We start from the raw sequence: 24,532 nt of genomic DNA on the forward strand, positions 1-24,532 counted from the left end.
CTGGCCCAAACCCCTGGCTTCCAGCTACTTTTCAGTTCTGAAATAAACTTCTCATTCATACATATGTCTCTTATGCCATCAGTTCTTACACCTAAATCTCCACCATGATTTCTTTGCCCACAGTCTTTATTCTCTTTGGGTGCCTCTGGACTGTCACCAGAGTGCAGGAGTGATTCAAGCACCTGTACTGGGAAATATAGGTATGCACAGCTGAAGCGAATTAAATTGTTCTGATTAAAGTGCTTTTTCTGCAGTTGGGAAAGTGACAGGGGAATGCATTGAAAAGTGTGGGATGAATGAATGAAAAAGAAGAAGAAGAGTCTGGATTTGATATCCCACCTTTCACTCCCTTTAAGGAGTCTCAAAGCGGCTAACATTCTCCTTTCCCTTCCTCCCCCACAACAAACACTCTGTGAGGTGAGTGGGGCTGAGAGACTTCAAAGAAGTGTGACTGGCCCAAGGTCACCCAGCAGCTGCATGTGAAGGAGCAGAGACGCGAAGCTGGTTCCCCAGATTAGGAGTCTACCGCTCTTAACCACTACACCACACTGGCAAACAGGAAGACATACCTGTATTAAGGTAAGCAAATCAAGTTGAATGCTCATTGTTGTATAACCTCCCTGCAAACATAATGGATGCTCAGTGATGACCAGCCATAGTCTAATCACCATATAAGGTTTGTGAATTTAAATTAGGATGAATGCTGAATTAGCAGGGTTACTGGAAGGTATGTTTATTTCTAGACTCTTCTTCTAGCTCCTCTACCTGTTGTGTAGCATAATGAAAATTGTGCCTCTATATTGTTATCTTCTCCTTTCCTTGCAACCAGCCACTTCCTAGCCTGGAGTAGACTAGATCCTCTTTCCTGAACTTCAGGCTTCTTTTCATGTGTGTCACAGTGGACCTGGTTATATGCAGCGACAAAAAGTTGTAGAGCACTTGTCAAAAAGTTGTACAGCACTATGGGAGCACATGCCATGCATTTCTCTTGCAATCACAAGGACTAGAAGTTCATGTTTTGACAAACATTTATCACTTCCTTTGAAACCCACTCTTCCAACATAGAGTTTGGGGTGGCACTGAACTGTTCTGTCTTCTGTATGTTATTATGGTTGCTAAAAGTGTTCATTAGTTCAAACTGGGTTCAGAATGAATATGTCTGTGATTGCTAAAAAGAAATAATGTTTCATTCCAATATGCTGGCAGGGGTGAAGGCCCATGAGTCACAGAACCTTCACCTTTTCTTTCTGGACCAGTTAAGTACTCAGCTCCATAGAAGCAATTTCCCCCCTTTATTTTCTTCTTATTCCATGAGAAGGAAAATACAACGTAATAGAAAACTAGTAAAATATAAAATCTTAAATGAACTAGAAAATAAACATAGGAACATATTCTTGAAATAGATAAATCGTTGATAATGTGTTACTTTCAACTAAGCTCTACTTAGAGTAGCCCAACTGAAATCAAAGGACCTATTAATTTCAACAGGTCTACTCTGAGTAAGACTAGCACTGAATACTGCCCAATATAAATGAGAAGGAAGGAAGGAAGCCTTTGTGAAGGGATAACCTGGTTTAGCTCCATCATGGAAAAAATAACACCGAAGCAACAGGAAAGATATAGCAGCCAATGTTATTTAAATCCAAACCCATCTGAGCAAGAAATGCATGTCCAAAATGACAAGTCATGGGCATTAGCCAAGGGGAGCTGCTGAATATGAAAAGGTTGTGTCACTCAGTTTTCAATTACATCAAAAACCAGGCGTTTCAACATTTGGTTGGGGAGTCAAAAGTGAAGCTCCCCCTCCCTTTTGTTTCTCAGCGATGCTGTATAGCTTTCCATGGTGCCACTCATATGATAAGAGGGAGGTGGAGAAACCATACCTAATATCAGAGGACTGGGAAATACATCAGAAATGTTGTTTTTTGTGCTTATCAGTGAAGTTTTGGAGGGGTTTTTTTGCAGGCCAAATGGAATAGAAATATTAAGGAGGTAACTTGATGAGAAACCCTGGTTTTCCAACACAACAATTCCAACTAAGCCGCACTACTAGGAAACGGTCTTGGAGCAATTTCTCCTTGTATTTAACCCTCTCTCTATATATTATCTACATGGAAAGTTTACATATGTGCAGTACTGAACAGCTGCTTAATAAAACTTATTATTTTTTTTTATCGTGGAACTGCTCAAGTTTATGAGAAATGACTCTCAAAGGCAGACATAATCACACACTCATAAAGGTATAACACCAGCAGTGATCATGGGCAAGGGAAGAAAGCACCAAGCTTTTAACACAAGCAAACCAAAGCAGACTATTGCAAGTTAAAGAAATAAATAATTCAAGAACTACTGCCTACCTAAAAATAACTGTTCACTTCTCTGTCTGATGTCTGGAATGCTGAACCTGTGATCTTGATGAGTTTCTCCTCCAATATACTTTTGGTGCAGACAGTATAATGTAGAAGTTAAAGACAAAGAATGGGTACGCCCAATGCTTTTGTTACCTACATGCAGCCACAGGGAGCTCTAAATTTCCTTGGTACCTGTAGGTTTTCCACCATAACAGAAGCTTTGGGAGGGAGGGTTGGATTGGAGACCCCCTTCCTCCTCCAGTGATATTGCTCTAATCAAATTTGAAGTCTCCCCTGCCCCAGCCCTCCCCCTGAATGCTTTTAGGTTAAAATGAACAGCCCACAAATGTTGGAGTACCCTTGTTCATAGTTCCAGCCTGCCAGCTATGCCCTTCTCCAGGACACTCCATTCCATACGCCAACACTTTCCCATTTTTATCCCCCAATATTAAGTCAATGTTTCATAGTCAGTGGCTCACTGAGATGTTCGGGGGATTTTATTTTTTACCTTAATGGTTTTTGCTGCTCCTTTCAACCTTGGGGGTGTGCCCAACTTTCCCTCTTGTGTGTAGCTGGCACTGTTTTGGTTACATAAGGATCTACACTCAGGATGATGATAACACTGTGTGATCCAGGCAACATGAATCTCTGCATCTCACCTAGTGTAAGCTAGGAAATTCCAGGTTCAAATTCCACTGGTGACCTTGGGAAAATTTAATTGCATGGTGGCCACTCCTGCTTCCATCTGCATAGTGGAGTACAAGGCTCTCGATGGCTACTAGTCAGGGTGGGTATGTTTCACTGTCAGAGGCAGTATACCCAGTTTCTGGGAATCTCAGGTGGTCAGTGTGCTGTTGAGCTCAGATCATGCTTGAGGACTTCCCATAGGCATCTGATTGGCCACTGTGAGAACAGGATACTGTCATTGGCCTGATCCAGCAGGCTCTTCTGAACATAAGAAGTAGCAGCCATTGAGAGCCTTGTCCACCATTAATTTTCCTAATCCGCTTTTAAAGCCATTTAAGTTGGTGGCCATCACTGCCTCCTGCCAGAGCAAGTTTCGCAGACATACTTTCTTTTATCTGTCCTGAATCTTCCAATATTCAGCTTTATTGGATGTCCACGGTTCTATTATTATGAGTGAGGGAGAAACCCTTTTCTCCATCCACTTAGTTGGGCAGCATAATTAACGGCCAGGGATGGTGCACTTTTTCTTCAAAACGAGCACCAGCTTGAGAGAGGGTGTCATATGCTAACATCCTTTCAATACACAACTACCTGGAAGAAAGACATGCAGGATAAGTGCTAAAACAACAACAACAGGAAACTAATTCAATTTTAATGTTCAGCACACTGATTATTGCAGAGAAGACCCAAACAACTGACAAATACTTAATTGTTTGTTAAATAATCTTAAACACATTGTGTGAATCAGGGGTGGCATTTAAACTGTTTAGAATAATGCTGACAACAGGTCCAATTAAAAAATCTACATGCTCAATGTGCAGTTTATGACTTAATATATTAATCACACAGATTAATTGATTAATTCTTTCAGCTCTAATTGCAGTGTAATGTGATATCTTGTTGCTAGAATTCTATACCCAAGAGAGCATTCAGCAGCCTTCCAAGCACACACAATAGTATCTCAGAGAGAGGCAGGGAAAACCTCCAACGCTTTTAAAGAAACTACTATGTTGATTGTTTATGCTTCAGGGCAGGTTTCCTCAACCTCGGCCCTCCAGATGTTTTTGGCCTACAACCCCCATGATCCCTAGCTAGCAGGACCAGTGGTCAGGGATGATGGGAACTGTAGTCTCAAAACATATGGAGGGCCAAGGTTGAGGAAGCCTGCTTTAGGGAACTGACCACCCCTTACTTTGTCTTGCTCCTCTATCTCCTGAACAAACAGTTATCCTCAGATCTCTGCTTGCCTTGGCCAAACTGGAGTGTCATTGTACAGGGTTGTGGGTTTTTTTCCAGCTGGAGCTCACAGGAGCCTATTTCTTACACCTCTCAGGTGGGCACCATTGCCATTCTAAGAGAACAAGGGAGAAGAAGTTCATGGTGAACTCTGGCATCTCTTTTTCTAGAAAAATAGCACTGGTTATGTATTTCCTACTTTATAGAAGACAATCCTCTCTTTGAGGGGGTGTCAGAAGGCAGGCACATGCACAAACACAGAGATTTGTTCTTCTTTGCTTTTAATGAGCTAATTAAAAAAAATCTGACAGTTTTTTGTCTTTACATTTTAATCGGAGTCAAGTAGAAATCATCCCCTTGACTTGTGTTAGATTATGGAATGCACACATAACCCAAGTTGCTGTTTTTATAAGTGTAAATGTTTGATATAACAAAAGATAAATATTCGTATTCTTATATTGTTTCCATTGCAGTAGGGGAAAGTGGCAACAGCAGAGTGTTAGGAAGGTCCTAGGAGTTGCCATCGTCTGACAAGCCTTCCTTACTCATATTTCTATCTGCTTAGCAGTCATTATAATGATATCCCATTAACTGTCTGGTCAGCATTGCCTACCTATGACTGATACCAACAAAAAAAGAAAAGAAAGAAATGCATATTTGCAATTACATATTTATCTGCCATTTTTAGGCAATGCTTGCAAAAATGTAAAAGCACAGGTTGCTAAAACAACATACCCCTCAACTGTCCTTGTCAGGACACCCCATTTTTTCATACAAGAGCATGTCAGCCAAAAGCATGTGGTTTTGGTCACCACACTCTCACCCCATAAGATACACCTTTTCAGGTGTGTGATCTCACACAGTGTCCCAAAACATGAATTTTTGGAAACCATGACAGCACAGCCCTGAAGTAAAGTGTCTTTCTGGGCCATGATCTTGTGCACATCACGTGACTCATGTGGGGGCATGGCCCCAGAAGACAGGCAGCCTGGTTTTTTGCCTCAACATCTTGGATGGTATGGAATGAGCTGTATCTTAACGTGCAACTTGCACCACATCACTTATATGCCAAGGCACTTAGCTAAAACAGAGACACCCCCCTTCAGCATGATTGCTTTCCTATTGGCCGTAGGACTCCTAGTACAGTGTCTGTACTAGAATGTTCCACATTCTGTGTATGAAAAGTACTTTGCAACCTCCCAGTCACAACAGGACAGATGGCAGGGGAAGGTATCGACTCAACACAAGCAGGCACAGCCATTCTCATAGAACAGGCTTCTCTGGTTCATTAAGAAATTCACACCAAAGGGTCATAATACTTTGTGAGAAGGAAAATCATCTAGGATGAGAAATTAGAATTCATTTTCAAATACAACAGCTTCTCGGGGTCTAAGAATGTCATGCAGTTTTCTCACTACAGAAAATAGTTTTCCTATTTAGTTATATATTTTGGCCATGGGTATTGTCATAGCAATTCATTTTTGATAATCCTTATATGGGGGGGCTGCATATTGTATCAGGTTTCACATTTCAGTTACAGGTGACCATGACATTTCAGTGAGTGACTGGCCTAATGCGAGCTCCTTGGCTGAGTAGGGATTTGAACCCTGGTCCAACACTAAACCGCTTCACCACACTGGCTCCTTGGTTTAGGAAGTGTCACTGCTGCACAAACTATTAACAAAAGTGTTATCTATCAGCCTGAGCCATGTGTTCTGTGCCAAGCTTCTAGATTACAGCCTGTTTTATTCCTCAAACAAGTACCAGCTTGGAACCGTCACACAGCACAGAACCCAGCCAATGCTAAGAGTACAGCAAAGGTAGGCAGCTGCTACAATTCCAAAAAAATGTCAATGAGAAAAATGTGTAAATATGCTCTTCTTTTCAGCGGTTTGGTTTCAAATGTAATTTTGGATCAGCACTGTAATGCTTTAAAGTGAAATTACTAAAAATGAGCATGTTGTTGCTACAAATTTCAGCTCATTCTAATCCTTAACTTCAATGTGGGCTGATGGGAGTTGGAATATAACAACCTCTGAAGGGCCGCAGGTTCCCCATCTCTGGTCCAAATGGACAGGTGGGTGCAGCGGCAAAAGCCATACCAGGAACCCTTGATTCATTTAGACATTTGGCCGCTGAAAAATAAATGGAGGAACACCATCAGTAAATGCATGTTTAAAATATATGATACCTATCATGATTCTACTGTATCAGCCAACAATCCTGATTTTTCTACTTGCTCTTACAAACAAGGAATGACTAATTAAAGAATTTCAGCAAAACAAAAAAGCAGGGGGTTAAATCCCTCTGTCTGTACTATTTTCCCCTGGGAATAGCTTGCTCTGAGTAGGAAGGCTGGAAGTGTTGATATTTTAGTCATCTTAATATATTGTATGCCCTTTTATAATTAACAAAATGAACCAGTTTAATGGGTAATTCAAAAATGGAATATCTTCATCAATATAAACAATCCTCATTTAGCACATTATCCATTTTGATGCCTCCCGGCGTGTGGGTGGATTTCAGATGAGCAACAGTGCTAATAGGCAAGGCGCTCCTTTCTTTTATTTCTGTAGCAGTTTTAGGGATACATTGCAAAACTTGCAAAGCCACTTTCATTTTGTCCTCACTTATCAGAACTCATTTCAAATTGCTACAGAAGCCACTGGAGAAAGGGCAGTAGTTCAGCTCCTCGACCAAAGTTTAAGCTCAACTCTCAATGGAGATGCCCCAGCTGTTAACCCCAGTCTCCAAGTGGAGGAGGCCGTGGCACAGAAGAGTGAATGACTTTTTCCATGGTCTCATGGGAGATTGAAAGGCAAAGTCCAGAATACATGACTCTTCCCTCATTCATGTTCATGTTCATGAGGACCTGCTTAGACATCTCCTGTGCGAATCCCTCCTCAACAGCACTGCCATTTTTAACCCACAGCAGATCTTGCTGTCCCAGAATATAAGAGATCTACATCCACCTGCATCAGTTCATCTCCATTTTGGCCTGAAGAACAGCTGCTGTTTTATCAGGGCCAGCCCTACCATTAGACAGAGTGAAGTTACCACCTCAGGCATTTGATATTTGCTGTTAACTACATTTCCGAGCGCAGTTCAAAGTGTTGGTGCTGACCTTTAAAGCCCTAAACGGCCTGTATACCTGAAGGAGCGTCTCCACCCCCATCATCCAGCCCGGACACTGAGGTCCAGCACCGAGGGCCTTCTGGCAGTTCCCTCACTGCGACAAGTGAGGTTACAGGGAACCAGGCAGAGGGCCTTCTCGGTAGTGGCGCCTACCCTGTGGAATGCCCTCCCAGCAGATGTCAAGGCAATAAACAACTATTTTACTTTCAAAAGACAACTGAAGGTGGCCCTGTTTAGGGAAGTTTTTAATGTCTGATGCTGTATTGTTTTTAATATTTGGTTGGAAGCCGCCCCGAGTGGCTGGGGAAACCCAGTCAGATGGGCGGAGTATAAATAATAATAATAATAATAATAATAATAATAATAATAATAATAATTATTATTATTATGTCATGAAAGCACAACAAATGGGTTTTTTTTAACTGCCTGGATGGGGGAGAGCCACTTGTGAGACCCTCTGTCCCAAGTACCAAAGTGTCTTGACAGCCTTGGGTACCCTGTACCCTGACTTGGGTGTGTGTCTCACTTGCTGCCCTGCCTCAAGCAGTATAATGACTTAGGCCAAACCTGTATTTTTATGTAATTCTGAAGCTTTCCACAGCTTTTTACACAGAGACTATCCTGTTATGTAGAACCTCCAGCTTTGCAAATGTGGGGCTTTGTATAAAAGGGAAAAAGCATCATCATCTGTTGAGGAATATTTATTAAGGGTGGAGAAGAGAAGTAGCCAGATACATCTTGCCATATCTTTTTTTGCACATAAAATTGTCCTCTTGTCCAATGAGCTTGATGCTTGCAAAGGGCCTTGAACTGACAGCTCTTGAAACCAGTAGTTTTTGCTTCTCGCAAAGCAGAGTCCTAGCAATGTCAATTTTTTAAAAAATTGATGAGTGTATTTATAATTTCCAACACATAGGTCTTCCTTCCTTTTTCTAGAGGAAGCAAAGTGGCTCCTCAGTCAATACAGATTTTTAAAGCTGATTAATTTCCCTATTACTCAGGTTAGATCTTCATAAATGCCCTTTATTACTCTGATTACTGGGGCATTTACAATGTAATTGATCACTGACATAACATTTTCATGGGGAAAGTAAAGTGCAGAAACATTTAACTCAAGCAGCCAGGTAACACTGCTGCAGTTGTGGTCATTTTTGTGGAATAGGGGAGTATCGTCCAATAAACTGAGCAAAATGTGAGTGGTTGTTACACAAATTCTGGAAAAATGAAGAAATGCTAACTTTTAGATTGGCACAGCCTTTGGGGTAGAACTTCTTCTTCTATTGATGGAGACATATAAATATGTGTAACAGCAGCAGCAACAACAACTGTACAGTCGTAAATGCAGTTTGATCAAATTTCCCATTAACACCTAGCTTCCATTGCTCATCACCCTCATGGGATGTCAGGGTCAGTAGCTAAGTGGTTGAACATGTTTGACATGCAGAAGGGTCCAGGTTCAATACATGGCATCACTAGTTTAAAAGGATCTTGGAATACCGGGACTGAAAAGGCCTCTCCCTGACAAACTGGAGGTGAACAAAGGAAGCTGTCATAGATTAAGCACTCAGAAGAACATTGGTCCATGTGGCTCAGAATCGTCTCTAGCAAGGATGGGCAACCTTGGCTCTCCAGCTGATGGACTACAACTCCCATGAGCCCTGACTAGGGGTGAGGCAGAAATTCAATTCACTTTCCATTTACAGATGAGCTTGCCTAATTCACACTTTCTGAAACAATACATGAATGAAAGGAAGAACTACTGGTGCAGCAATAAAACTTCTAGCACATTTGCAAAGCTAAACAGGTTCTGGTATGGTTTCAAATTGGATGGGGGACTACGTGCTGATAATTCTTGCATTGCAGGGGGTTGGACTTGATGACCCTCAAGGTCTCTTCCAACTCTACAATTCTATGATTCTATACTGTGATTCCATGCAAATTTTGCAATGCAGCTCTTTGGTCAAGTGTCATGTACAAAAAAATCATATACTCAAGTAGAGTGTGCATAAACATGCATCCATTAGTGAAAATCACCTACAAAATATATTGTATTAGGCAAATTGCTTTGCAAAAATGTACGTATTAGGTGAAATTCACACTAAATTGTTGATGTCCCCCCCCTTTCATAATGACCTATTTTTAAAAAGAAAATTCCAACTGATGTGGGAATATGGAGAACTGAACTTATGACGGGAATGACGAGCAACTGAGCAAAATTAAATTTGATAGGTTTGCCCATCGCTGAGTGATTTTGATCAAAGTTGGAGTCTGACAGCATATGGAGAGCCAGAGGTTTCTCACCCTTGGAGTTCACTGTCTGGCATTAACTCACCAGTCTTTTAGGCAGGAGTCTTCCCCCAAGCCTCCTCGGAGATGCCAAGGGTTGCAACTGGAACCTTTCCCACACAAAGCACTTGTTTCACCACTGAGCTATGGGAGAAACTTCCAGTAAATGGAAGTGAGCTAGATGAGCCTATGATCTGACTCACTATGAGGCAGCATCACTTATGCCATGTATTGCTCAGTTTTCACACTTAAAGAGAACACAAAGTGACTACAGCAGTGGGATGTGAGAGAATCCACTACTTCATGCTCAAATTCCTCCTGTGCTATGCAACTTTCAGTCTGCCAAAGCCACTCCCAGTAGACTCCGATCCGTCTGCTACCTTCACAATCCACCTTAGGTTATGGTTGGAAGATTTGTTCCTTGAAATGGCCTGTGTGACATAAATCTGACTGACAAGTTTCCCCCACCCCTGAAAAAGCCCTTTAAGCAATTTTAGCACTTCAGAAACTCTTTATAAATTATAAATTTAGCAAGAAAAGCATTAATTTTGTATCAAATGCTTGCACTGTGCAGGACTACTGTACTTATTCTAACCAAAACAAGCACTGCAAAAGAATCTCTTTTACCGTTCCTCATTTGGGGGGTGAAGTGGGGAAGAAGAAATCTAGAGGGGGGCTGAAGAAGGGAGCAGCAAGGTTAGGTAGCTTAGGTTTTATTGCTATTAACACACATTTGGTATACTTTTACTATAGAAAACGGTAGGTTCTGCCTGCATCAGAAGACAACATAATTCAGTGTTTGCTCCAAATGGTACAGTAGGCCACTGCTAGATATGGAGTTTGGGACTAGACAAGCCTCTGGTTTGACCTAGCAAGGCAATTCCTCTGTTCTTCATTCTCATCTTGCAGCTGCATGACCTAGTAACAAACAGCAAACTTTGCCCAAGGCAACCTTGTAGCCTCAGGATTCATATCACTTTCAATTGCCTCTTGTTAGGAGATAGGCAAAGTGTGCACTTATTTCTGGCACAGATATAGCACCCTTAGACCAGCCCCTTTGTGTCTTAACTCGTTGCTTATTGTGGTGTTTGCAGAGTCGTGAAGCAGAAAGAAAGGGCAGGGTTGTACCAGGTGCCAAAGGGATGAGTCCTGCCTCATTGCTGCTTCCTTCTCCCCCACTTACTACTGGGGGGATGAGATCAGAGAAGGTGAAGCGGGAGGATGAAGACTCAGTGGCAAGTCATGCAGTTTGACAATGCAAAGGACCACCCATCAAGCCCCATGTGTCTTGCTTCAGATGCTCCAAGTCTTTGAGATGTTTCTCTCAGCAAACAAAGCTTTGGGTGCTGGGATTCTTGCTCAGGCACTGATGGGGATTCTTGTGACAACTCTGCCTGCAGGTCCTGTCTCATAGTTGCCTTTGCAGCACAGCCATTGCAACACAGCTCCTCCTCACCTTGTAAAGGTAATGCCAGAAGTCCACCACGCAGCTTCCTTCTCCTACACCAATACCAGTGGGGAGGGGGAGTATTTGGAGATTTAAATCATTTTACTGAAGTATGGGATTAAAAATTATCAAAGGCGATATTTTCAAAATCTTTCAGAATTCAGACAAACTGGAATATGCAACAAGTAAAATTTAACGACAAGCACCTACATCTCTCCGTTCCATTGCCATGGGCCGTCAGTGTTATGCAAGACTTGCTGTAATCATCAATGCTGTTTAGCATTTGTATGAAGCCTACTTGGCAAGCCATTTCTATCCAGGGCTACACAGATTCTTTGCTGGGGCAAACTAAGGAACCCTGAAGAAGAGGCTTGAGGCACTGGATAATTGTGGGAGCACCATGAATTCTCTTCTCTTCTTACATGTTTGGAAGCATGGATGAGAGTCTCGGCAAGTGAGCAGGGCAGTTTCCAGGTTGACAAGCCACAGTTCCCATTAAGTATGTTTATTTCAAATCTGAGTCAGAGAGAGAGAGAGAGAGAGAAAGAAACTACACCTCTGTAGTGTGATTTTGCACATTATTTTTCTGCGAATGCAAAGGAGCTCTTACTTGACATAAATCCTTAAGCTGTGTCAATGGCTGATGCAGAAAAGTGGAGCTACCCTCGGTTCCATCTCTGGAAGAGGACCAGCAGGGTTTCCCTGGGCCACCAATATGGAAATGCCAAAAATAATTCTGTGTTTATATGGTGGCTCTCGAAGGGGCAGAGGTGGGAGGGGATAATCAAATTGGATTCTGATTGTATCAGGTTTTTCCATGTATTCCATGGATGAAAATACGTAGCACATCATTGAGCTCATGGAAGTAACTCTAAACAGTGTGAAATTGAGAAGGAGTTTCCCTTCACCTTCCTCCTCCCAGACTCTGTGTGAAATCAGGCAACTGTGCAAATGGATATCTGCCATGAGGATTACAGGTGGAAAGAATCATTGGGAAGAAAGTTTGGGGGGTGGGGCTGAAATTGATTTGTTTATTTTGTTTACAGTATAGCTATTACTATGACAGACAAAGGACCATGTTCAAAGCAAATATGCCTTTGAGAACCACTTGCTGAGGACAAACAAAAGCTCTCAGGGTCCCTTCCAACTCTACAATTCTATGATTGTAATCATGCCTTGCACCTGAACATCCAGAAGCATCTGGCTAGAAGAAACTAGAAAGCTGGAGATCCAGCAAGGCTATTCTCCTGTTTGCATTTCCTTACTATATTAAACACAGGGAGAACCATTGTATCATTATGGGCTACCTATCAGATTTGTGAAATCGCCTAGTGCCTGTTGCCCTGAGGCAATACCTGGATTTGACAAAGGAGCATCAATAGCCTGTGATATTCCAAGGGACCTTAGAAGTCTAGGTCAGGGCGGTCCAACTTTCAATGCCAAGAGGGCTGCAAGAATATTTTGACATGGAACCTGCAGGCCACACAATGCCTGGTTGTGCAAGAGGGAGGGGGAAGCATAGCCAACATTTGATGCCCCTTCCAGCCCTCATGCTGCCTTTCCAAATTATTTTTATTAGTAGTAGTATTTATTAAATTTGTATACCACCCTTCATTGGCAGATCTCAGGGCGGTTCACAATATAAGTGAGCTAAGTGAGGAACCAGGCTTTGGGAAGGAGGCCCAAGGCTCTGGCAGGGTCCTTGAGCCGTCCCACCAAAGCTGGAAAAGTGCTAACTAGGCTTTGGGAAGGAGGCTGGAGCACTCAAGGACCCTGCCAGGGCTGGTGGGGGGCATCAAAAGTTCCTGAGGGCTGCTAAGAAAGACCTTGTGGGCCGCATGTGGCCCTTGGGCCGGCTGTTGGACCACCCTGGGTGAGGTGATGGTCACAAAACTGATCCAGATTACATAAGAAGAACCCTGCTGGGTCAGACCAAAGGCTGCCTAGTTCCATATCTGATTCCCTACCATGACCAACCAAATGTCTATAGAAAACCCACATGCAAGTTATGAGTGCAACAGCTCCTGTTGCTGTTCCTCAGAAGCTGATACTGGGAGGCATCCTGCCTTTGATTCGGTGTGTAGCATCTAGCCAGAGGGAGGGGGCAACAGGCTGCCATTTGACTGAGACAGGGAAAGAGACAGAGAATTGAGTGTGGCCTTATACACATCTTAAGGTGCAGCCTGTCTCCCTGGGAATGGGAGCAGTGGAAAGGGGTTGTAGCTCAGTGGTAGGGCGTCTGCTTTGCATGCAAGAGGGCCCCAGGTTCAATTCCTGGCATCTCCAGGCAGGTTTGGGAGATACTCCCTGCCTGAAATTTTGCAGAGCCACTGCCAGTTAGTGTGTAGACAATACTGAGCTAGAGGAGCCTGGGGTCTTCTTACCCAGTGGACTTCGGTTAGTGTCTTTATGCTGTGCCTCCATCTATGTATATATACACAAACACCTGTAATATTACAAAATATCTCCAGTGACCTTCTTCCAAAGGGAACCATACCTGAGCAAGCAGGAACTCCTTGCAGCTCAGTACACTAGGATGCATGTATCAACAGAATCTGAGGATTCCTGTAAACTTTCCCTCTTAATTTGCACTCCACATCTGCAACTTGCTTCAAACCCCACACATTAAGAGCAAATGAACAGGAGTTTCCCTGCCGAGGGCAGCAGTCAAGCTGTACTTTGTTTTGATGGCAGTCTAAACCAGCGATAGGCTGCTCTCAATGCAAGGGGCCCTCAATGCTGCCGCTGCAGTTAGAATTAAACCTGGCAGAATTGGCCCTCTCAGCAGAAATATACAACCGCAAGCTGCCACATTAACATAAAGCAGGGCAGCCAGAAATTATTGCCGCTTCTAATCTCCAAACGCTCAGGAGCCGAGCTGCGTTCAGCGGAATGACCTGTCCACTGTGATGCATTAGCGTTAATGCTCTCCCTCCTTCCCTCATGCGCACACAACATCCCTTTCTGAGCTGAGAGATTTATGCCTCCTGAAATAGAAAGATGCAGTATTTTAACTGCCCCTTTTCTCTTCCCACCCCAATTCTCTCTCTCCTCTTTCTTTTCCTAATAAAGTTGGTACAGAAGGGCCAACCCCCTTTTGTGTCAATGCACTTACTCTGCCAGATGTACTTATCCCAACCAAAGAGTCACACAGGAATGCAAGTATCTTTCTTCCTTTAGAGTCTATGTCTCTGCATCCCCCCCCCCAATCTCCTCATTGCTGCCTCAAATCTATTGCCCGAGTCTGGCTGAAGCGATAATTGCTCAGCCAACTGAGAATGCTTGCAGATGGTTTATCCTAATCCCTGATCCAATCCAGTTAAAAGGAACCAGTGCAAAGTCAACTTGTCAGCATTAACTAGATCAACAAGATCTAAATCAACTTAAGTCTTTAAGGTACTTCATATAATAGCAAAATGCTATTATTAACTTCCAGCAAAACTGCTTCTTTCTTTCGCTGCCCCGGGCAGTAAAAGTTCTGGGCAGACTTTTAGAAAGTCAGTTTCCTATATGCAAGGGAACTCTGGAGATATTAAATATTTTGGAAACAGAAATTGTTCTACCACATGTGATTGAGTACCGTAACAGCAGCAGAGGCAGGAGTCACCTACTGGGATGCTAGCACAGCAGTATAACTGGTGCCAGGGAGCCTGGGGATTCTAATGTTCCCCAAGACACCTGGCATCCTCTATGGATGTCAGACGTTCTGGAAAGTTTTTCAGTTGAATTCTGTTTGTGTGTTGCCTGCCACTAATTATTTCAAGTCACAGGAAAGTCTGCCTAGGAGGAAACTATCTCTCCATACACAGAGTCAACCTGGGCACCTTTCTTAGCATGCTTATCTATCTCTTTAAGATCAATTGTCTTCACAAGCTGCCCTGTAGGATTGGTAATCACTGGAATCAATCCCAGCAAAGAGCCTTCACTAGCATAGAAATCAATTAACACACAATAACCACGATTCCTTGATAATGATAACCCAACAAACAAGGGCATCTTCTGTGTATACTATTGTAAGTAACCATATCAAGAAGGCCCCATTATGCAAACTGCATATCTGAGTGGTTGTTATCACTGGGGAATTGGAGCTCCTTTCTGACCGATAGATGCTGAACTTAATGATCAATACTAATGATGTGCAACACCTTCCTTCCAGCTGAAATGCAATTTGGACTACCAATTACCATTTTACTACAGAGACCTAATTTTTAGAGTCTTAATTCTGCTCTTAATGTTTTGGTGCACGTATATTCTCTCAATGCCACTTGGGAGCATTAGTGTGAGTGCAGGTAGGGCAGAAATTCATTGTGCCTCACAAATCCTGGAATGCAGAGCCCATAATTGGATGCTGGGAACTGGAGAATCAGGAGGCACCAGCAGCTCAAGTGGCATTGGCAGTCGCAGTGTCCGTCTCCCCCGTCAGGCAGTGAGCAGCTACCACTGAAGTGCAGTCACTTGCTTCAGTGCTGCACATCCTCTGTTCTGCCAACAGCATAATGCTGTTATACAAATGTATGGTTCAATCACACTCGGAAACTGTATAGTTCTGACCAGCACACCATGAAAAGGATATTGTGGAGCTGGAAGAGGTTCAGAAAACAGCCATCAAAATGAAACGAAAGCTGAAGCAACATTCCTATGAAGAAAGGTTGCCACATTTGGGATTGTAAAAATTTAGGCAAAAGGTGAATCAGGAAGGACATGGTTAAGGTATATAAGATTATATAAGGTGTGGAGTAAGTGGACAGGAAATATTTTTCTCTCTCTCTCTCATAATACCAGAATTTGGGTTGTCCAATGATGCTGAATGTTGGAAAATTCAGGACAGAGAAAATAAAGCCCTTTTCACACAGTGTATAGTTAACCCTTGGAATTTGTTCCCACAAGACGTGAATTTGGCTGGCTTTAAAAGGGGGTTAGACAAATTCATGGAGGATATCAGTGGCTGCTTGCATGTCTCTGAATGTCAGCTGCTTGGAGTCACTAGTGCACTTAGGTCCTGGTTTGGGGCTTTCTATGGGTATCTGGTTGCCAATAAATGAACCTTTGGTCTATTCCACAAGGGCTCTTCTTATATTTCTTATCCCACCCACAATCATTGTCTCCATGTGGAAGTGAAGACTAATGCCAGTGACATCATGGGCTCTTGGTAGAAGTGGGAATGGGTGGAATTTGGAATGGAATCAGGAAGCCACCAGCCACCAATCCACGAAAATACTAAGACTAGACTAAAATGCAACTAATAGAAAGGGAGGAAGGACAGTTTCTCAAATCCAGATTGACTAAGGGGTTAGAGCCATCGAATTCTGAGCATGTGCCAGAACCTTGCCAGCCTCATTTGATGAATGCAAACCAAGCAGGTGCATAAGCAGGAGATCCGCTCAAAATACATCACATTATTAATTACAAAGAGTGTAAGAATTTCTAGTAAGGGTGCCCAACTTGTAACAATAATGAGTATGACAAGCAGTGAAGAGTTATGTGATGAGCCTGCAATTTGTGGACTCTGCCAGCATCGCCAGCCAGGATACCCTATCTTGTTCAGAGCGCAGCAGATAATGAAATGACACTGAGCCGAAATCAGTGTGTGGTTCCTTGCTCACTGTAACTAGAATCAAGATATTCAATAATTCCTTGTCTCTTCCTGCTGGGTGTGGTCTGACTCCAAGCAGAGGGTGGCTGCCTCTCAAGGGATGCACACCCTTTGATGCATGGCTACGTTTCCCGCAATCGGTTTAGAGGTATTCTAGAGCAAGGGACCTGCCTGCAGTGCCAAACCAAGAGAATGCGAAGCCACCATCTGGGAGAGCTCTTAGCTCACAAGAGGCAAAGAAAGCAGTGGCTTAGGTAGGGCGGGCACAGCTTGGTCTGCCCAGAGGGTGTTCCCTTCCCCCCTTTCCCACTGACTTCTTCTAATTATGCATTTTGGCTGCATTGCCATAACGCCAGCTTTTGGCAATCTCTTTTCTTAAAGAAGAAAAGGGGAAAAAATCAATCAGAGTGAGCTATGGCTCGACAGGTCTGCAGTAAAGCCCAGCCAAGTAGAAAATAGAGCAGCAGTCACACTACAGGATTGAAAAGATGGGGCAAGCAAACTCCATCATTGGGTGCAATTATCTCTCTGCAAACATACAGATATATAACAACAGCAGCAACAACAACAAAAAATCGGCACTGGAATCCCAGGGAGCTTCTCTCTACAGACTGGGCTGCAGTCCTGGGCCATCTGCTGTCTTCCTGACAAGACTGCTAATCTCTCTCTCAGCATTAAATTTCCTGCAGCTTCCCCAGGAAGGGGTAAATAATGCACAGGAGGAAAACGAAATCAAGCATGGGAGATTAACCCCTTGACCCAGTGCGGCTGACCTCCTAAAGCCATTTTCGAGTGGCTCAGATAGCTAACTCCCAAACAGGAAAAGGCTTGTTCACACAATCAAGATCCAGAGTTTGCTGGGGAGCTGCGATTGAGAAAGAGCAATTTCTGCCTCAGTTTTTAAAGAGAAATTATTGGTTGTTCTCATCTAAGCACCCATACTATCTTGGATTGTTCACAGTGCCCAGGTGATTGTGTTTCTCCAAGGACTTTTGAACTCTGCACATGAGAGGTCACAGCCCTGGTATATGCAGACATAAACATGTTATGTATGCAGACAAGAAGCGCAGTTTTGTGAATACCTGCCCTGATGGCAATGTTATCTGCAGCAGTAGCATAAGCAGAAGGAAAATGTTAAGACGTTTGGGGCTTTCTGCTTTAGAGAAAAGGTGAGAGGATACATGGTAGAAGTGCATCAAATCATGCACAGCCTGGAGAATACGGACAGAGAAAAGTTTTTCTCCTTCTCCCATCACACTGGAAGTTGGGCAAATCCAATGAAGCTGAATATTGGAAGGTTAGCCACAATGGCTACGCTCTGCCTTCACTGTTGGAGGCAGTATGCTTGTCAAAAGAGGCAGATTTAGGGCAGCATGAGTGGTTCTTGTTAGGAAATAGTTCCGTTCCACCTTAAAAGGGAACAGGCTGTTGTGTGTCACATGCCTGTTTACTTCCAGCTCTCTGGGAACTTCCGTTTGTATATAGCTTTTGTTCTGGCTCTTTTCCTGGATACGGAGGCAAGCAGTCATGTTTTTCCTTTGTTCTGAACTACGTTGAATGAAGCTGTAAATATGCTCTCCTGTCTGCATCTTTCGTTGTGGAGACTGCTGAAAGGGTATGCACGGGTCTTGGAATATCTCTGAGGCTCGTGTCGCTAATTGGCTGATGCTGTTCCACGGGAGACCGGTGATCGTCTGGAGACAACTGGGGGCCTGCCTGATGCCTCTGTCTCCCTGGCAGTATCCCAACAGTTCTACCATACTGGGCGCTGAACCGAGGGGGCGGTGCAGGACATCGCAACAATGACACAGTGAATTGAGCAGAACAGAAGGCGAGAGGCAGGGATGGGGGTTGAATTTTGGCCTTGCACAGGGCGCTGCTGAAAGTTGAAATACCACAGTCTGTTGTGCTGAGGTCCTGCTTTCAGGCTTCCCCTGGGCATCTTTTGGGTCACTGTGAGAACAGGATGATGGACCAGAGGGGCCCTAGCAGGCTCATCTTATGTTCTTACCAAAATACACACAAAAAGGACTGATAATGCAAATGATTTCATATCAGCTGTTTATAACAATTGTATCTCTAATAATACAACAAAGCAATACGAAAGGCTAATGATCCATAAAGCCACAAATGTAAAGGTTCTAGGAGGTAGCCCTTATACAAATGCAGGCCACTATCATTATTATATTGACATATAGTTGGAAGCCATTTCGTTTTTTCTCTTAAATATATTGTTGTCTCCTAGAACTCTTATAGATCTGTAACTGTATGCATCATTAGCCTTTTGCATTAGTTTATGGCATTATTATATATACAGTTGTTGATGTGGATTTATTTGCAATATTGTTGCCCCGTTTTGTGTGTGGGTTTTTTAATACTATTTGTTGATAAGCCCATTACTATGCAAACTATACAAACCGATTCAGTCCTACTTTGTGTTCTGGACCTGCTCTCTTGCTCTGCAGCAGACACTCGCCAAACTAATGCCTGAAAAGTTTGGCACCATACTTTAGCCCCACTCAGCCATTCATACTGGGGCTTAAATAAGCATATGGGGAAGGGAGAGCATGCACAGATATGCTTGCCTTGGGGCAGGGGGCCTGCTGATCTCACAGAGGTCCAAAATGCACAGGAGCTTCTACAAGTGCAGAAGGTCTTTGCCCCAAGGGGTTTTCAATCTAGACAATGTCATAAGAGACAACAGAGGAAGCAGAGAGAAATGGAGGCTGGGTAAATAGGGGAAGAACGTGCAATGATTGCAGTTGCACACACATAGTTGTTTGGCCAAAAGGACATGTGATGCTAAATGCATCATTGCAGTTAACATATCCTTAAGTTACATTACAGCAGGGGTAGCCAATGTGGACCCTCCAGAAGTTGTTGGACTACAACTCCTATCATCCCTCACTAGCCAGGAGCCAGCGTGGTGTAGTGGTTAAGAGCAGTGGACTCGTAATCTGTTGAACTGGGTTCGCTTCCCCACTCCTCCATATGCAGCTGCTGGGTGACTCTGGGCTAGTAACACTTCAGCCCCACTCACCTCACAGAGTGTTTGTTGTGGGGGAGGAAGGGAAAGGAGATTGTTAGCCGCTTTGAGACTCTTTAAGGGGAGTGAAAGGCAGGATATCAAGCCCAAATGCCTCTTCTTCTCCTTGACATGCTGGCTGGGGCTGATGGAAATCCAACAACATATTGAATGTACCATAACTGGACACCCCTGCAGCAAGGTATGGGGTAGGGGCATTAGTAAAGGCTTCACATGATGTTGATTCACTAATCAATACTTGACATTACCTGTGGGCCTTTTCTTGCTCTCGTTTCCCCTCCGCAGCCAAGTTTTGTAGAGGAAAGGAGAGAGAAGACGACCAGCCCTGTCATCTGCACAATGATTAGTTGTGAGGCAAATATATGCAGCTGGCTGAAGGGCAATGTGGTATGTTGCTTAGAGTGATGGATCTGGGAACGCCGGGTTCAAATCCCCACTCAGTCCTGTAGCTCACTGGGTGACCCCGGGAACACTCACTGCCTCTCAGCCTAATCTACATCACAGGGTTGTTGTGGAGATTAATTGAGGTGGGGAAGAACACTGTAAAGCACTTTGAGTTCCTTGGAGAAAAATGTGGTATAAAAATGCAATAAATAAATAAATAAAATTTTGTTTTGAGTGACGAGGCTAATTCACCACTTCTGTTCATTCCAGCTTTCAAAGTCTTAGATTTTGCAGCCATTTTCTCTTCGTTTTCATTTGTACATCTTTAAAAGGAGCTTAAATGCATAGTTGGGGTGGGGGAAGAAATGCTATTGGAACTAGCCCTTAGATAAAAATGGAACACAGCAAACCTAGAGGAAAAGGGCAGAGATTAGCTTTAAAATGGAGAGTATAGCTCTCGCACTGGCAGATTTAAAGGGTCTGCAAATTGCCCAGGCTAAATTAAGACAATTGCAACACAGGAGAAATGGAGACAAGGGGAAAGCGGTAAGCCGGTGACAGCCGGAGAAGAACAAGGCAGATGAACTTGTCTCTGCCATTGTGACTTTTCCCTGTGCGGGCTCTTGGAGAAGTGTCCGAGATATAGATAGCTCAGTGGAAACTGCTGCTCATCTAGTGGCACTAACTGGGAAGTGCTGACAGTCAGTGTCTGTCTGTGGCCTGCAGGGTTCCAGAATTGCCCTCCTGTGGCCTTGCTCTTTCACACTCCAGTGCACTTCAAGTGAAGCAAAAGTCACCCCCACCCCGGTTAGCGGCAGATCAGCAGGACGTGGCTTTCCAGCACAACAGGTAGAGGGATGCCAAAAGGGGGGGAAAGGCACATGTTTGAGTGCAACCGGGAAGATGGAGAGGCTCCTATGAGGCTGATTGGGGGGCCAGAAAGGAGAGAGAAAGAGAAAGAGAAGGGGATGTGGCAAATCTGAAGCGACTGAGGTGCATCTGAACACCACCAGCCCTCACCAAGCACAAATCAGTGACAGCAGCATTGCGCTCAGGATAGATTAGCCTGTCCTCTCGGGACATAGTGACATGACAGATGATGATAGGTTCTTTTTGCTAAATAAATAAATAAATAAAATAATTCATGCTAAATGCCATGCATTAGCAGTGGGGAGCTGCCATTTAAGGGAGCTCTTAAAGATATTTCACCAAGGCCGACCCTAACACCTAGGCTGTTTGGGGTTTGGATTAGCAGCTGCAGGATCTCCCAGGCTGCCTGTTTGATAGACATTTCTTGCAACTCCAGCTGAGAATCTCTGCCAGAAACTGACAGTCTCTCCAGGAGGTCTCTGTGAACTGAGACCCTCCCCACAACTTGGACTACCCCATACAGTCCTGCATAGAAGGACCCTGTAATCACATGACAGTGTCCAAGTCCCTGCCAGCATCATTGATAAGCCACTGTGTTCTCAGTAGTTTAGCAGAGCAAGCCTTTCTGTTATTGTGGGGCAGAGACCCTCTTGTGCCTTTAAATGAAGAAACCAAACTCTAGGAAGAAGAGAAAGGGAAAAGAGGGAAGAAAGGAGACTCTGAGGAAGAACTTTCTGACAGTAACAGCTCGGGAGGTGGCGGGCTCTCCTTCGTTGGAGGTTTTTAAATGCAGGTATTGTGGTCACCTGTCACCTGTCAGGGATTCTTTAGTAGTGGTGCCTGCATTGCAGGGGGTTGATCCAGATGACCCTTGGGGTCTCTTTCAACTCCACAGTTCTACGATTCTATAAGTACTTGACTGCAGGAGGGCACTGGCAAGGAGATAAAGTCCCGTGCTTCTTCGAAAAAATGTTTGCTGCAATGTGTTCTACCTTTAAAAATGGTTCAGAAGCTTCAGCCGGTGCAGAATGCAGCAGCTAGGCTGTTGCTGGGAATGGCTGCACATATAATACCTGCTGTGAAGCAGCTGCACTGGTTTCCGATTTAAGGAGCTGACATTAATGTTTAAAGCCCTAATTGACCTGAATCTCAAATATCTGAAAAGAGGGCCCCCTTCCCTGCGGACCAGCCTAGGGATTATGTTCAGTGGAGGACACCCTCCGGATGGTCCCACCAATCTCAGAGGTTTAGGGTAGGGGGTGGCGGCTTGTGAGAGGGTCTTCTCTGTGACAGGCCCATGAACGGGAAAATCCCTCTTCACAGAAATGCATGTGGCAAGACCTCATCACAGCTTCTCCTGGTTGTTGAAGATGCATCTAGTTACCATGGTGCTTGAAAACCAAAATATTGATTTTGGCATCCTTCCTGTAATGTGTTATATAGATTATTGAATTGGGGTTTATGCATGGGGCTGCTTCTCACTGTTTTTATTGTGTTTTTATATGCTATAACCAACCTGAAAATCTTCTGGTGAAGGGTAGGTAAGAAAACAACAACAACAACAACAATGGGATAGCAACTTGAAGTGTTCTTGTCTGCCACAGCACCTTTAGTAATGATTACATGCCAACATTTTGTAGTTAAATGGCCTCTTTAATCACATCATCCCAATTCAGATGTATACACCAGATTCCTGTACAGTGGTACCTCGGGTTAAGTACTTAATTGGTTCCGGAGGTCCGTTCTTAACCTGAAACTGTTCTTAACCTGAAGCACCGCTTTAGCTAATGGGGCCTCCTGCTGCCGCAGTGCCGCCGGAGCATGATTTCTGTTCTCATCCTAAAGCAAAATTCTTAACCTGAGGTACTATTTCTGGGTTAGAGGAGTCTGTAACCTGAAGTGTATGTAACCCAAGGCACCACTGTATGTGTGTTCTTAGCCCTCTCCATGGAAGGGCCCACTGGTTTTGTTCAGGGCAAATGCCAAAATTGAAATTCACACTGGATCCCTTGCACATTTAAGCAACAAGCGGTTAGGAAGACACAAGAGTTCAAACAATTTCAGCTACCAATTTCAGTTATAACAAGAACTGCATATACTGTGTGCCACAAGAAAATGATAAAGAAATAAGTAGAAATTCTATACCAGTGCATGCTACACTTTGCACCAAAATTAAAATTAAATCTATAAATCCATACAAACGAAATCTATTTGCACATTTTTATCTATTCTATTTTGCATAACATACAGATTCTATTTCTGAGGATAAATACTCAAAACTCATTAATGCAGATTAGTTATCCCATAATAAACTTCACTGATCACATGAGCTTCCCCATCCGGGCAGTGGCAGAAAGGTGCATTTTAGATTCTGGGGCACAAGAGTTTGCATCCACAACTTGCTGGAAGTTTTATCCAGGTCGCAACCGTTTTATAATCATCATGACTACAAACCTCTTTACGTTTTTAAAATGAATTGGAAGATTACACTCATTTGAAGGAACCAGCAATTATGCTCCCATGAATCACTTCTTTCTTACTAATTGCCTGAAACCATAAGTGGTAGAAACTTGGTGAGGCTTTTTCTCAGGAAGCTTCAAATATCAGGATCCTGACCTTTCATGGGAAATTTAGGGGAGAATTGGACCTCACCTTCATCAGATGTGAGTTTGTTGGTTAATGATAAAGTGGAGGTGGGAAAAGCATTTGGCATTGAATAATTGATGGGTTGCTAGGATGCTTAGCCCTCTTTCAGCTCACCGAGTCTACCTTGGAGATGCCCCCTCTGACCAGGCTTATTTCTGATCTTTGAGACATCTGATAGAGGGATGGGGAAAATACAGCTTGGATGAAGGGTTGCAAGGGAGAATCGGTGAACAGGGAACAGTGAAACCTTCCTACTGCTGATTCATCTTGGCAAACACCACACACGCACTCACACTGTGGCAAGCATCGGATGTGGGGTGGGAACTGCTTGACTTTGAATACATAGTTCTGTCCTTACAGATTACTGATCATCCATGGAATAGAACCTTTGTCAGTGGTATTTTGTGTTCCAGGGGGCATTCTAACATATCCTGAGTCTTCTCTCGGCATTACACACTCCATTCCAAAACCAGCTGTGCTCAGGAATCCTAGCCCTGCAAGCTCTCTCATCTAATTCCTAAACTTTCCACCCTAGGCTCCCAACTCTCACCATTAGGCGAAGCACAGGAGAAGTTAATGTAATGCTCAGGGAAACATCACAAAAACAACCATCTCAACTGGAGATATAGCCACTGGCAATTTCCAATTATTCCCAGGCAGCTTTCAGCATCTCTCTCCCCGTGTCATTTAACGTTATCAGATAATGGGTAGTTCTTTCTCTCGCACACGGCTGCAGTCTAATCCTGCACTCCTATCTGAGTGTGCATGAATCCTCTCTCAAGAGAGCCATCTCCTGAGACTTTCTTGCCCAACCAAAACGCTAAAAGGGGAGGCAGGTAAACTCAGAGGCC

General features: G+C 43.7%; 1 protein-coding gene, 1 long non-coding RNA gene and 1 other non-coding gene across 21 annotated transcripts in view; 1 reads left to right on the top strand and 2 right to left on the bottom strand.

Moving 5' to 3' along the window:
• Positions 1-24,532, bottom strand: part of NRXN3 (neurexin 3) — a 1,132,087-nt gene that overhangs the window by 466,522 nt on the left and 641,033 nt on the right. The gene's annotated exons all lie outside the window — the stretch shown is intronic.
• The window catches only part of LOC128408417 (uncharacterized), a 64,404-nt gene continuing 50,264 nt past the window's right edge, over positions 10,393-24,532 (bottom strand). The window contains exon 2 of the long non-coding RNA XR_008329071.1: positions 10,393-11,195. This is a non-coding gene — a long non-coding RNA (uncharacterized LOC128408417). The remainder of the gene's footprint in view (positions 11,196-24,532) is intronic.
• On the top strand, positions 13,356-13,428 carry TRNAA-UGC (transfer RNA alanine (anticodon UGC)). The gene has a single exon. It is a non-coding gene; the product is annotated as a tRNA-Ala (tRNA).

The sequence above is a fragment of the Podarcis raffonei genome, chromosome 1 (genome assembly GCF_027172205.1).
Source record: "Podarcis raffonei isolate rPodRaf1 chromosome 1, rPodRaf1.pri, whole genome shotgun sequence".
In the NCBI taxonomy this organism is placed as follows: domain Eukaryota; kingdom Metazoa; phylum Chordata; class Lepidosauria; order Squamata; family Lacertidae; genus Podarcis; species Podarcis raffonei.